Below are 15,424 nucleotides of genomic sequence, written 5' to 3' on the forward strand. Positions count from 1 at the left end.
TAATAGATAAGAAGAATCAATGCATTTGAGGAAAATGGGAATTGAAATACACAATGATTGTTGATTTTTTTAGATGGAGAAAACAAAACTAGCTTGCAAGAAGGAAATAACAGAAGACATGTTGTGATGTGATACAGAATCCTGGAAAAGGCAGTAACGTGGATTAAAGGAGTAGGGAGAGCATATCAGGTAATTTGGATAGGAAGGAGTTAGGAGATAATTGCTTGATAAATTTTATATGGCCCACTTAAATGCACAGATTTCTCTTCTTTAATTTATATGGAGAACAGGGTGTCCTTTCTCTTCCCTTTCAGAGCACCAGAGGTGTACTCTTTCAGACTGAAAACCTGAAAAGCTCAGGACTCAGTTGCTTAAGCACAGCTGAGAGGACATATTTCAATTAAGATTTACATTTTGCTGTATGTAGTAGACTGTCAAAAGTGGTTTAACCATATTTTTTCATTTAACAAGAAGACTACAGAGAGTGTTTTCTGGTGTTGGTTCAGAGTCCTAAGAAAGTCAAGTGAAGTATCTTAGAGGTTTTCATGGCTTTTTATTCACAGTTGCAAAAATTGCTGTTGGAGTTCTCACTATTAAGCCCACATTTCTGGCAGAAAGATAGAGGTAAAAGAGAATGATATCTTGTACGACTGATACTTTGTCATATGGTTACAATGTAACTAGAAAAGAGACAATAAAATATTTGATGTTGTTTTAAATTTCCTTGTTGTCAATCCCTCAGTGCTTTCTGATATTAAAGGAAAAAGTAAATGGATATTGACCTGGCAACTATCAACACCTGTCAGTTTCTCTTGGATAACCAATATCTCTATAATCTCTTCTTCCCAGTAAAAAAAATAAAATATATTCATAACCCACACTGTGCCATCTCAAGTTACTGCACCAAGATAAAATTACAACGATTTTCAGTTGTTCCAAATGGACAGAATACCCTTCCTTATGATATCATGTCTTATAAGATAGATAATTGGCTTGCTACCAATCTACCCAGATGTGACTGTGGAAGAGACAGGAAAAAAATAATAATATTTATTCATTCCTTGGGTTGACCCTGTTTACACGGATGCATAACTATTAGAAAAGGTCGGTTTGGGACATTGGAATGAATTTACTTAATGGGTCTGTATGTAATTGGGTTGGAGGAAATTTTTAATTTCTACAAAAATTATTAGAGTTCTATCTTATTCTCTTTTGTTAATTTTCACATGTTAACAAAGCCAACATTTTTGTCTAGCAGACAAGATCTTAAATCCTAACAAAACTCAATTTTTTCCTTTTTTTTTTTAAGTTTGAGAGCCTCATGTTCTCTCATGCTGCTTTAAATACAACTGAAAAAAAAAAGGAGCTAAATGGGGCAGTAAGACCAGACTTTTTATTTTATTTATCTTATTTTTAATTAAAAAATTAAAGATTGTATTTATTTATTTGAGAGAGAGAGAGAGCATGAGTGGGGCAGGGGGATGTAGCGGCAGAGAGAGACTGAGAAGTATATTCCGTAATGAGCAGGAAGCCCGATATGGGGCTCGATCCCAGGATCCTGACTGAGATCATGATCAGAGACAAAGGCAGATACATGTGCAAAATCCTTTTTTTTCTGGGAAACAATACTTTACAAGAGATGTTTGAAAAAGTACTGGGGGATCAACTTTAATCGGAGATACAAAAATTTAATTGACTTTTGTAAAGCTACAGGGATCCAAATGATGGGAATCCCAGCCCGTTTAGGTTGTGGACCACAGAGTATTCTTCTCTGTAATATTTTATTTTCTTCCATGTCTACTAACTCCAGTCCAAGTTCACTGATCTCTTTTTAGATAGTGCAAAACATGGCAAAGAATACCAAACAAGTGCCCAATATTCTACATTTATTACATCATTTCTAACTTATAGAAGTGTGTTATCAAGGCTGGTTCTGTGAACGAACCTAGCTATGCTAAAGTGTGTTTTGTTCTCCAAGAAATTAAATGCATGATTATCACACAATTATAAAATACTAGTGTCAGGAATTTTTATTCAAAAAGTAATAAGAGAAGCAGATATTAAAACTAGTTCACATGGTTATTTGGGATATAAGCAGAGTTGTGCAGCAGTAGTGCTCTGGGCCCATAATTTGGGATATAGAATTTATGTTTTCTAATGAAAAATCACTAACTTGCATTATTGTTAACAAGAATCTTGTGCATTACCATCAGTTTTCTACATTATAACCTCTTGCTCTACAGTTTGTAAATAACTTTGTCAATAGCAAGCTAATAAACGGGGTGATTCCAATGGATTGAGATAATCTCCAGAGTTTCTGCTACATAATGCCCAGGACTCCATTGAAAGGACACCTAAGAATTTATTTTGCCTAAAAATTTGATCATTTTTTTCACTGTCCTTACCTATTTTCCAAACCTAGTCCTTTTGCTTCACCTTTCAGTCTACGGACAACCCTGTATCTGATTGACTTGTTAATTCTGGGAATGTTTTGCAGATTAATTTGCTTGCCAGAGGTGGTCCCTCTAACTGATGTCTAAGAACCCTAATTAGTTAAGAAAACTTTTTTTTAACATTTTCATTGCTACTTATTATTATTATTATTATTATTATTGCTAATATCTCTATTATAAATAATTCACAAGGGCGTCTTTCTGACAAAAGACAAAGAGCTGGCTACTAGTAGAAAAAGTACATTTGACTCTGTCAGTGAAAGTGGTAAAGGGATTTGAGAAAATAAGGCAAAGCACTGGCATTATGTGTTAAAACTTTAAATATTATAGAAACATTTACTTAATTTCTAATACTGTTGTTGCTTACAATTAATTAAGATGTTTTCCATGAACCACGCATTACAGCAAATATATTGTTTATACAGATTAAATTTTCATCAAAAGGGACGCCTGGGTGGCTCAGTTGGTTAAGCAGCTGCCTTTGGCTCAGGTCATGATCCCAGCATCCTGGGATTGAGTCCCGCATCGGGCTCCTTGCTCGGCCGGGAGCCTGCTTCTCCCTCTGCTTCTGCCTGCCATTCTGCCTGTGCTTGCTCTCTCGCCCACTCTCTCTGATAAAGAAATAAAATCTTAAAATAAGTAAATAAATTTTCATCTAAAAATTGTAAGTGTATTTTATTGTAGGATCCTGATAAGCATTTTGCAGATGAGAAAAGTGAAATTTAGAAAAGTATGTCTCTTCAAATCCCTCATACAATATCTGGCCTAGATAGAAGGATATACTATCACAATTGAGGAAGATAATTGAGATTACTTAAAATGATAAACTTTACTGTATAGGGTTTTTTTAAAAGTTTGCCACAGATTCAGATTCTTTTAAAATATATATCTATTTTGTGTAAAGAGAATGCACTGAGGAGTAAAAAGAAAGTGATATATCAGTGCTACCAACTAATGGCTATAATATCATTACCTTATTTATGAACAATGAAACAGTGTGCAATATTTAAATAAATTTAAATAAATTCCTATTTATTTTATATATTTATAAATTTAAATAAATTCCTATTTATTTATTATTAAAGAAATCCCTCTAACAAACTGTATGTTTTGAAGGTTGCTAGCAGGAAAGTGTTGTACTACATGGAAGTAATCAGAAAATGTGATCTAAAAGTTTGCTTTCAAGGGCGCCTGGGTGGCTCAGTGGGTTAAAATTCTGCTTTCAAGAAGCTATAACAGTAAGTACTGAGCATTAGCTATTATATGCTATGGATGAATAACTGAAATCTACATTTGAAAGTAATGGTACACTATATGTTAACTAATTGAATTTTTAAAAGTTAATAAAAAAAACCACTATTTTATAAAACAATATTCCCAACAGGCTCTTTTGCTTTAAAATACTCACTTTGTAATGAGAGTCATTACTTTTGTCTAGCCAATTCTTACACCACTGTTTATCCCTTCCCTGCTTTATCCCTTCCCAGTATCAATAAAGGCTCACTTGGGTTACCTAGAAGCCATGAGAAAGCTTGTAATAGATCTGGCTGGTTTTCACCAGCAATTTGACCACCATGTGCACAGGGAAGTCTATTGATAAAGGCTTTATTGCAATAAGTTGCAAATACATGGATGATTTTGAATTCTCTTACTTGAGGTCTTGTTTCATGATAATAAATTTAGGGTGGCTTATTGGAATGGATGTTATTAACATATCTTCATAGTTCTAAGTACATGGAATTGTAAAATAGATTAATGAATGTGGCATTACTGACAACTGTCCTCATTTTGAAATCAAATTACAGTGTACTCAGATGAGGAAGCAAAGCAGATTTGGGATTATGAGTGAAATAATTTAAAAAAGTCTTAGGGGTATGATCACACTATTGGGTCATTCAGTAGAAAAATGTCAACTGATTGAGATTCTGTGTTCCCTGATTTCAGAGAGAAGTTAAGATAAATAAGTAACACGAGGAGACTAGGAAGCCAAACATAAGTGATAATTTTGTGCCAGGGTGCGTATACATCTGTTTATCTTCTTGCTTTACCACTAAGGTTGCTCCTAGAGGAGAGTTGAAATATGTGTTGGAGCTAATCTCTGTGGATTACACAAGAAACCACATCCTACAGCTCTCCCTGAAACACCCCTTATGATTTCAATGTAATTTGGTTTTTGCATTTTTAGAAATAACAAAATACTTTGCAAACTCATCTACTTTATTACCACCCCAAGTGAGTCAGCTGATTCCACATTTTAACACAGTGACAGTCACAGAGGAATGGAGGAATGAGTAGAGTTATCAATATATGTGCTTTTAAGAAGTATGACAGGGTAGCAGCTATTTCCAGGAACCAAAACATGGGTCAGCAGCTGTGCAGGAAAAGTGATGGAATAAATGACTCATTTCAGAGGAGTTCTATAACATATTAGTTCTATAATGTATCTTCAGCACCCAATTACGCGCTTTGATCTAAAGATAAGGATTTACAGTTAAGGTCCCATTTATGATTTGACTGGTAGGGTCTGAATCATTTTTACTATTGTTTTGACTATTACTTGAAACCTATAGTAGTACTTGGGATATGTGTTGTGTATTCTGTGAACATGTGCTATTTTTAGATTAGATAACTTCTGTCTCGAACCCCTGTTAATTTGTTTGTTTCTGTTTATTTGATAGTGGTTTCAGTAAATGGATATATCTGAAAAATTGCAAAGCCACTATTAAAATAAGTTATTATGATATATAGCATGGAATTGCACATTCCTCTTTTGAATCCGACAGAGCTTCACCATATCCTTAACAACTTGGGAAAAACATGCTATTATTTTTCTTTATAAAATTTCTCCTGTTAGGCTGTGATGGTTGTCATCAGCAGTAACTCCCCTTAAGGCTTTGTCAAAAGAGTTGAAAAAATTGGAAAGGTGTGAATGAAGCTGTTTGCTGAATATAAAGAAAAGAGCATTGAAATACAATTCACACTCTTACTTCTCCTACTATGCTTTCAGATGTTTGACATTTGAAAATTTTGCTTTTAGGAGAGATGCCCTATATAATTCTTACTTTAAGGAGCAAGTTGCTTTTATAATTTTTTTATTATTCTACCATTCAAGTATTTCCATTTAAATTAAATTCAATACCATTTAAAAAAAATCAAAAGTGCAGCCAGTATTCAATTCCTGGGCTAAATAATTTTAGAAAGCTTTATGTTATTGAACCTACAGGGTTTTTCTGTTGTTTTAACTCTTTCTGTGATTTTTCCCATTAGTCACGTAATTGACTGCAATATAACAGACATGGAGGATAAAGAAGAACTGAATAGAACAATCCTTGGCCTCATGAAGTTGAGAATCTAGCAAGGGAGTCAAACAATTCAATCATTCAGAGACAATTTACTGAGTGCCTGGTTTAAGATGAGAACAACAAAACCCCAGCACAGAGGAATCATTTTAGTTGGAGAGATAGATAATAGGTAAGCCAACTTTAAAAAAAAAAAATCGTACTGGTTTTTCTTTAATAGTGATGCATATTTGAACTAAATTAGCACATTTTAAAAAGAGCAGTGATTGAGAAGAGGCTTTTTAACTGAGTGGTCCGAAAGGGCCTCCCTGAAAAAGTCTGTTTTGAACAGATTTCTGAATAATATCAGCTAGGAAGCTGTGTAAAAATCTTAGGGATGGGTGATTTTTCCAGTCAAAAAACTGTAAAGGCTCCAAAGTCACAATAGAGCTATAAGTTTCTCTAATAAAGTAACTTCTGACAAAGAATGAGAAGAAATAACTAACCCAGGTTTGAAAGAAAAGGGACAGACTTCCTATGGAATTCATATTTAATTAAAGCTCTAAAGGACAAAAATACAATAGAGCAAAATTCTGGTCACGCTGATATACCTAATGAAAGTTCATAAACAAGGTGTGGGTAGCAAAGAGTGTGTGGGAATGTTGGTAAGAACAGTGGGGAAGAGTCATCCCTGAACATGTTCTTAAATGAAGCAATTCTTGTGTTGTTTTAAAGGGTAAATTGGAGTTTGCCTAAGTGATTAGAGAAGGATGCCTCAGCTTATGGAAGTTCAAAGCCATAAAGATGTGATAAACTACTGCAGACATTTTCATGTATATTTGTTGTTGCTTCTAGTAATGGTGATCTAAAAACTCCTACTTAAGACAACTAATAATCCAGACAAAATAGCTTTTAAAGTTAAAAATATCAGAATGATTATAAAAATCAAGGGTGGGATTACTGTGCCAAAATACGAAATACAATGAGAGCCTAGAGATATATGCCCTGAAGCCATTTTAGCTATGAGAGCATTTGAAACTGCTAAAACACACTGAGCTGTGTTGTTAATAGACTCTTGATACTAGAGAAACAAAATTCAAAATCCAGCAGCAATCAAATTTGAGGACTTTGGTACAACCCAAATTTAAGTTGAGATCCCCAAAGCACAAGGAGAAGCAGAAATAAGACTATAGCCTACCTTGCCTTCTGTGTAAACTGAGAAAGTCAATCACTGAATTTGGAGTATGATTGTCTTGTAGAGTCTCCAATATAAGATAAAATCCTGCCAAGGAGGACCATACCATTATTATAGCTCTTAATTATCCCTACTCAATAAGAGTTTCAAATATAATGTCTTGAACATAGCAAAATGTAACAAACCACACAAAGAAAAACCATTAACAAGATTTGATAGACAAAATGGGATTAAGTATGATGTTAAAATGATCAATAAAGATTGTAAAATGGCTTGATTACTCTGCTCAAAGAAATGAGAGGGGAAGCAAATTGAACAAAAACTGAAACTAAAAATGATATTGAGAAAGGTTTTATAAATGAACCAAATGGATACTCTAGAACTTTAAAGATATGACAGCTAATTTAAGATACCACAGGGGTGCCTGGGTGGCTCACTTAATTAAACCTCCAATTCTTTTTCCTTTTTTTTTTAACACCTTAATTGTATTTTATTTCTTTCATTTTGGCTCAGGTCATGATGTCAGGGTTGTGAAATAGAGCCCAGAGTTGGGCTCTGTGCTGAGCGTGGAGCCTGCTTAAGATTCTTTCCCCTTCTTTTTCTATCCCTCCCTGTGCTCTCACTTGCTCGCTCTCTCTTGCTTGCAAATAAATAGATAGATACATAGATAATAGACAAAGCAAAATAAAAGCAGATTATGAAAATAAATATAAAGATTTTGAAATGAAAACAAGTTCAAAATAAAATAGAGAAGACCTACACAGCTAAAAGTTCATTCAGAAAATCTATTAAAGAAGTCAGTATGACACAAATCAAAAGATTTGAGCATGTACTTTACAGAAAGGGTAATCCAAATGGCCACTCATATATAAAAACTGTTTATCTTTATTATGAATCTGGAATTAAATTGAATTAAATTAAAAATAAATTAAAACCTAAAATGACATACTATTACACACTTACCATATTGGGCAACAGTAAAATTGTCTTGCAAGAATGTGAAAGAATGAAAGTGCCCATAATAAAAACATTTGAGGTAAGTTGGACAATATTTAGAAAACTTAAAAAACTTAAATAAAGATTTGGTCCATTCCTAGAAATACAACATGGAACTAAATGAATATTTTCACCAGGATATGCACACAGATGATTATAGCTATTTCATTCATAACGGCAGATCAGTAGTGGTCTATTTGCACAATGTTACATTAAATAAGAGAAAATATTAACAAACTGGGAGGAGGGGCTAGGTTGTTATCATAAACAGATCTTCTATGGTGCTGATTATGTTCTATTTCTCAAAATCTTTAAGTTAAAAAAGTTTTCAAATTTATATCTAGATAGATAGATAGATAGATAGGTAGGTAGATGATAGATAGACAAATATCCCAGAAGCTGCAATGCTAGGCTAAGACCAGGCTTTAAAGGGCTTTTCTATGCTCTACTAAATACTTTAAACCATTCATTATATCATAGCTCAGTGTTCAAATCTCCATTTGTTTCCTCAGTTTCCTCATATTTATCTTAAGGTGACCTGATCCAGACTTTTGATCACCTTTGTCTAAATATTTCTATTTTAACAAAGTCCTTTTTAACACTGAGAGTCTAAAACATAGAAAAATACTCTGATTGTTATCTCACTAGAGTGGAAAATATATAGTTACCCATTAACTAATGATATCCATGTCTACATTAGATCCATGACATTTTTAATTCTTGGGAGCTTTTGGTTAAATGAATTTTTTAAGCTTCCTTTAAATGAAGCTTTAAGCCATCACCACATGAATAAAATTAAAGAACTAAATGAAAACAAGCCAAGTATTTACAGAGTAATAGAATGTGCAGTGGAAAGAATACAATTCTGAAATCATAAAGCCTAAATTAGTGTGATGCATCTTTACTAGCCATGTAATCATAAACCAGTTATCTAAATGTGTTAGCCTCAGTTTTTTCACCCATGAAATGGTGATGATAATACTTATTATGCAGAGTTGTTGTGTGGATGTGATGAAGCATGGAGCATGAGAGTCTCATATTCCATGCTAAAATGATAGCTATTTTTATACTTATAATAATTCTAATAATAGTAATTAAATTGTTCAAAATGGTAATATTCATTTATATTGAGGCATTGTATTGACTATTCACAGATACATTTACCAAAATAAATTTCATTTTACTTTACCCCCTCTGAGGATATATATTCCCTAATTCAATATGAATCTCATTATGAATAATAATTATCATAATAAATATGCTGATTTTTCTTCTATTTATTTTTAGTGAAGTATCCTTTACTGAATAAGCAAGTCTGTCTAATTCAAAATTTGCATGCTGCTTTCTTATGAAACTAGATTATAGAGTTGTATGAAATAAATTCATGCAGTTAAGACATTTATGTTTGGAAAAATGGGTGGTCAGTTTAGTATTTCAAAAGAAGATTTTAAATTTAAACCTTAAAACTGAGCTCCTTCAGCCTTATTTATAGGCCATCCTTCATGCTTCATAAGTACTCCTTCATTGTAAACTAAGTAATAGTTTTTGTCACAGTGTCTATAACGAAAATGGATTTTATATTCTATTATTTCAGAGTTCGTTGCAGTTTCTACTTCCTTACTTCCTTTTTTGAAAAATAGATTAATTCTACAAAAAGTTTTTTCCAGCTTTATTGAAAAAAAACGACATATTATAATTTGTAAATGTAAGAAATGATTTCTTATAACATTGCAAACTTTTAACATTGTGTAAATTTTGTACAATTTGATAAATTGGTATACATCTTTATTGCAATATAATCTATATAAAAATGTTAATACATCTACTATCTTGTATAGTTGCCACTGTTTTTTATGCATGTATCGTAAGGAATTTTAAGATCTATTCTCTTAGCAACTTTTATGTATATAGTATAGTAGAGATAAACTTCAGAGGTCTTGTGGGTTTTGTTCCAGACTGCCTCAATAAAGTGATTATCTCAAAAAACTAAGTCAAATTATTATTTTTTTTTGGTTTCCCAGTGCAAATAAAAAATTATGTTTCCCAGTGCATATAAAAAATAATCACTATACTGTACTGTTCAAAAGCATTATGCTTTTTAAGAAAAACCATGTATATACCTTAAGTAAACTAGTTCTGAGTTTTCAGTGGGTCATAATTACTGATCACAGATCACCATAACAAATACAATAATAATGAAAAAGCTTGAAATATTGCAAGAATTACCAACATGTGACAGAGAGACACAAAATGAACAAATGTTGTTAGAAAAATGGTGGCAGCAGACCTCTTTTATACAAGATTGCTATAAACTTTCAACTTGTAAGAATGTGATATATGCAAAGTTTAATAAAGGGAAGCACAATAAAAATGTATGTATATATTATTAACTATGATCATCATGCTGTACATTAGATCCCCAGAACTTTTTCATATTATAGTTGCAAGTTTGTACCCTTTGACCACCTTATTCCACCCAGGTTCACCTCTTGTCAACTCAACTCTACGTTTCCATTAGTTTGCCTTTTCCTCAGATTCTGTATGTAAGGGATATCATAATACATAAATTTAAAAAATATATACAATCTTTGAAATATTTCACTTAGTATAACGCCTTCAAGATCCATCCATGCTGTTGTAAATGGCAGTATTTCTTAATTTTTCATGGTTAAGTAGTATTCCATAGTATATTTTTACCATACTTATTTTATTCTTTCATCCATTAATGGATACTGAAGTTATTTCCATCTCTTGCTTAGAGTTAATAATTTTATAATAAACATAAGAGTGCAGATATGTCTTTGAACAGTGATTTCGTTGCCTTTAGATATATACCTAGAAGTGGGATTACTGAATCATATGGTAATTTTACTTTTAATAATATGAATAATCTCCATACTGTTTTCCATACAAATTTATATCCCTATCACAGTGCATAAGTTCCCCATTTTCCCCAATATTTACCAAAATTTGTTAGTTTCAATTTTTGGGTAGTATGTATTATAAGAGGTAGTAATATCTTGCTGTGTTTTTCAGAGGTAAACAACAACAACAACAACATAATGACTTTGCCCTGAGTTTTTTACGTTGAGCACTTTTTAATGCTCCTGTTGGTCATTTATATAACTTTTTTGAAAAAAAAAAGTCTATTGAGATCCTTTTGCTATTTTTTAAATTATATATATTTTTTCTATTTGTATCTGTTGGTTATTAACCTCTTTTCAGATATAAGATTTGTAAGTATTTTCTTACATTCTGTGGATTGTGTTTTCATTCTCTCTCTCTTTTTTTTGGCAATGCAGAAACTTTAGTTTGATGTAGTACCATTTATTTATTTTTGCTTTTTTTGCTTGTGTTTTTGGTCTGGTATCCAGAAAACTATTGGCAAGACCAATGTCAAGGAGAATTTGTCCTATGTTTTCCTTTAGGAAATGTAATGTAGTTTCATGCATAACCTTTAAGTCTTTAATTTATTTCAAGTTAAGACTTATGAGTGATATAAGGTTCCAGTTTCATACTGTTTATGTGACTATTCAGTTTTAAATATCATTTATTGAACAGACTATCTTTACCCATTACATATGTTGGCCCCTGTCAAATATTAGGTGACTGTATGAAAGGATTTATTTCTGGACTCTCAATTCTGTTCTACTTGTTTATGGGTCTTTTTTTATGCCAGTATACTTTATTGTTTTGAGCATGAGGGCTTTGTAGTATAGTTTCAAATCAAGAAGTGTAATTTCTCTTCTTCATTCTTTCTCAGAACTGCTTTTATTATTTGTCGTCTTTTATGGTCTCATATAAATTTTAGGATTCTTTACTTACTTCTGTAAAAAAATAATATTGGATTTTTTTTTAAGATTTTTAATTTATTTATTTGACAGAGAGAGATGACAAGCAGGCAGAGAGGCAGGCAGAGAGAGAAGAGGAAGCAGGCTTCCTGCTGAGCAGAGAGCCTGATGCAGGGCTCGATCCCAGGACCCTGGGATCATGACCTGAGCCGAAGGCAGCGGCTTAACCCACTGAGCCACCCAGGCGCCCCTAACATTGGATTTTTGATAGGAATTGGATTTACAGATGGTTTTCGGTAGTATGGACATTTTAACAATGTTAATTCTTGCCATTCATAAATATGAGCTATCTTTCCGTTTGTGTCTCCTTCAATTTCTTTATCAATGTCATAGTTTATGGAGTACAGATCTTTCATCTTCTTAGTTAAATCTATTCCTAAGTATTTTATTATTTTTGATGCTATTGTGAATTAGATTGTTTTCTTTATTTTTTCAGATAGTTCATCATTAGAGTGTTAAAATGCTCCTGTCTTGTGCTTACTTTGGCAGCACATATACTAAAATTGGAATGATGCAGAGAAGATTAGCGTGATCACTAAACAAGGATGACATGAAAAACTGGGAAGCATTCCATATTAAAAAGAAATGAAACAAAACAAAATTCTTGTCTGTTATATATTGATCTTGTATTTGGCAGCTTTACTAAATTTGTTTATTCAAAATTTTTTGTGAAGTTTTTAGGATTTTTTAACATGTAAGTTCATGTTATCCAAAAAAATAAAATTTTACTTCTTCCTTTTTTTTTTTGGAGTCTTTTATTTCCTTATGTTCCTTGTTTCTCTGGCTAGGACATCCAGTAGTATGTCAAATGAGAGTAGTGAAAGTGGATACACTTGTCTTTTTTCTGATCGTTAAGGGGAAAACTTTCAAACTTTTTTGATTGAATATGAGATTAGCTCTGGGCTTGCAATATGTGTTTTCTCTTTAATGGATTTTTAAAATTATTTTTTAATTTTTTTTATAAACATATAATGTGTTTTTATCCCTAGGGGTACAGGTCTGTGAATCACCAGGTTCACACATTTCATAGCACTCACCATCACTCACCATAGCACTTGCCCTCCCCAATGTCCATACCCCCACCATCCTCTCCCAACACACCTCCCCCCAGCTACCCTCAGTCTGTCTTGTGAGATTCAGTCTTTTATGGTTTGTCTCCCTCCCAATCCCATCTTCTTTTATTTTTCTTTTCGTACGCCCCAAACCGCCTATGTTGCATCTCTACTTCATCATATCAGGGAGATCATAGGATAGTTGTCTTTCTCAGATTGATTTATTTCGCCATGCATAATACCCTCTAGTTCCATCCACAACATCACAAATAGCAGGATTTCATTTCTTTTGATGGCTGCATAGTATTTCATTGTACATATATACTACATTTTATTTATTGATTCATCTGTTGAAGGACATTTAGGTTCTTTCCATAGTTTAACTATTGTGGACATTGCTGCTATAAACATTTGGGTGCATGTGCCCCTTCAGAATGCCACGTTTGTATATGTAGGGTATATACTCAGTACTACAATCACTAGGTCCTAGAGTAGTTCTATTTTCAGCTTTTTGAGGCACCTCCACGCTGTTTTCCAGAGTGGTTGCACCAGCTTGCATTCCCGCGTACAGTGTAGGAGGGTTGCCCTTTCTCCACATCCTCGCCAGCATCTGTCATTGACTGACTTGTTCATTTTAGCCATTCTGAAAGGTGTGAGGTGGTATCTCATTCTGGTTTTGATTTGTATTTCCCTGATGCCAAGTAATGTGGAGCATTTTTTCATGTGTCTGTTGGCCATTTGGATGTATTCTTTGCAGAAATGTCTGTTCATGTCCTCTGCCCATTTCTTCATTGGATTATTTGTTCTTAGGGTGTTGAGTTTGATAAGCTCTTTATAAATTTTGGATACTGGCCCTTTATCTGGTATGTCATTTGCAAATATCTTCTCCCAGATAACTTCTGACAGTCATCTTTTGGCTTTGTTAACTGTTTCCTTTGCTGGGCAAAAGCTTTTTGATCTGAGGAAATCGCTATAGTTCATTCTTTCCCTTGCTTCCCTTGCCTTTGGCGATGTTCCTAGGAAGAAGTTGCTGCTGCTGAGGACAAAGAGGTTGCTATCTGCTCTCTCCTAAAGGATTTTGATGGATTCTTTCTCACATTATACTTCTTCACCCATTTCCAGTCTATTTTCATGTATGGTGTAAGGAAATGATCCAATGTCATTTTTCTGCATGTGGCTGTTCAATTTTCCCGACCCTAAAGCCAGCGGCTCCTTCTCTTCCCCGGGGGCGGCGTGCTGCGCCTTCCCCACACTTGCTCCTGGGGAGGGCGGTGACACAAGTGTGCAACCACGCTTCTCTCTCAAGCAGAGGGGATGCTAGGGCAAAGAGTATTTCGCTCCATGCGGGTATCTTCCAAACTGCTGTGGAGAGTAGCTCAGGCAAGCAGCAGCAGCATCCCCAAACCCAACTCTGATTTCCCAACGAATGCTGTGCTTTCCCAGGGGAGATGCCCAGGCAAAGAGGCTTTCGCTGTATGCGGGATTCTCCCACCGAGGGACTGGGCTCAAGCAAGCAGCAGCAGCCGCAAAACACTTCTCAGCGAATGCTTTGATTTCTCAGAGGCTTTGGCTTGGAGCGAAGAGCACTTCGCCGCTGCTTCCTCAGAAAGGCTCCAGTCGCGTCAGGGAAGAAGAGCTGCAGGAGAGCTGGTGCCTCTTGGTCCTTGCTTACCCGGGCTCCATGTTCGCGTCCTGGGTTCACACTGCCAGCCCGATCTAAGGAGACACAGCCACCACCGTGCAGTAGCGTGCGTAGCCTAGGACGGCACTCTATGCACTACCATCTCTCGGTGTAGGCATCGCTTGGCCTTTTACTCAGGCGCTCAGCAGGACTCGCGGACTAGGCCAGTGCTTTCCCCTCCTGAAAGGACGGTGACAGGATCCCTGCACACTGCCCTGTGCACTGAATAGGGAGTTTTGCGGGACTCCCCCTCTCCTTCCCATTAAACCCCGTGCCTCCTCCAAGCTTCCACATCCTGGTGGAATACGGCATCTGATGGCCAGTTCTTTCTGGGAGTTGTTTCTAGAGTTCAGGGTAGGCGCGTGGTGGCTAGCCCATGTCTCCATCACGGACAGGTGGCCAAGGAGCTGCTCTCTCCTTGAGCCCAAAGGCTTTCTGCATTGACTCCACCTCAGAGTGGAGCCCTTTCCCCTGCCCTAATTTTCCCGTCGTGTCTCCTTAGCAGCCAGGCTTCCGTCGCTCTGCAGTGACAGACGTGTCCCTTAAGGCTCTTTCCACAGGCGCCACCGCGCTTCTCTCTCAGGCAGAGGGGATGCCCAGGCCAAGAGGATTTCGCTCCATGTGGGTTTATCACACCGTGCTGTGGATACTAGCTCCCGCAAGCAGCAGGCAGCATCCCACAGACCTGACTCTGATCCCAAAGAATGCTGTGCTTTCCCAGAGGGGATGCCCTGGCAAAGAGGCTATCGCTCTATGCGGGTTTCTCCCATCGTGCTGGGAATACTAGGCTAAGGCAAGCAACAATAGCAGCCCACAAAACCGACTCTGTTTTCCCAGCGACTCCTATGCTCTCGCAGAGGTTTTCAGCTTGGCGCAAACAGCAATTCGTTGCTGCTTCCTCAGCAAGGCTTTGGTCAT

General features: G+C 35.4%; 1 non-coding gene across 1 annotated transcript; it reads left to right on the forward strand.

Moving 5' to 3' along the window:
- Nucleotides 1-12,246: 12,246 nt before the first annotated feature.
- Nucleotides 12,247-12,353, forward strand: LOC131820273 (U6 spliceosomal RNA). The gene has a single exon (XR_009349567.1). It is a non-coding gene; the product is annotated as a U6 spliceosomal RNA (small nuclear RNA).
- The last annotated feature ends 3,071 nt before the right edge of the window (nucleotides 12,354-15,424 follow it).

Source organism: Mustela lutreola, chromosome 17, assembly GCF_030435805.1.
Source record: "Mustela lutreola isolate mMusLut2 chromosome 17, mMusLut2.pri, whole genome shotgun sequence".
NCBI classification, from domain to species: domain Eukaryota; kingdom Metazoa; phylum Chordata; class Mammalia; order Carnivora; family Mustelidae; genus Mustela; species Mustela lutreola.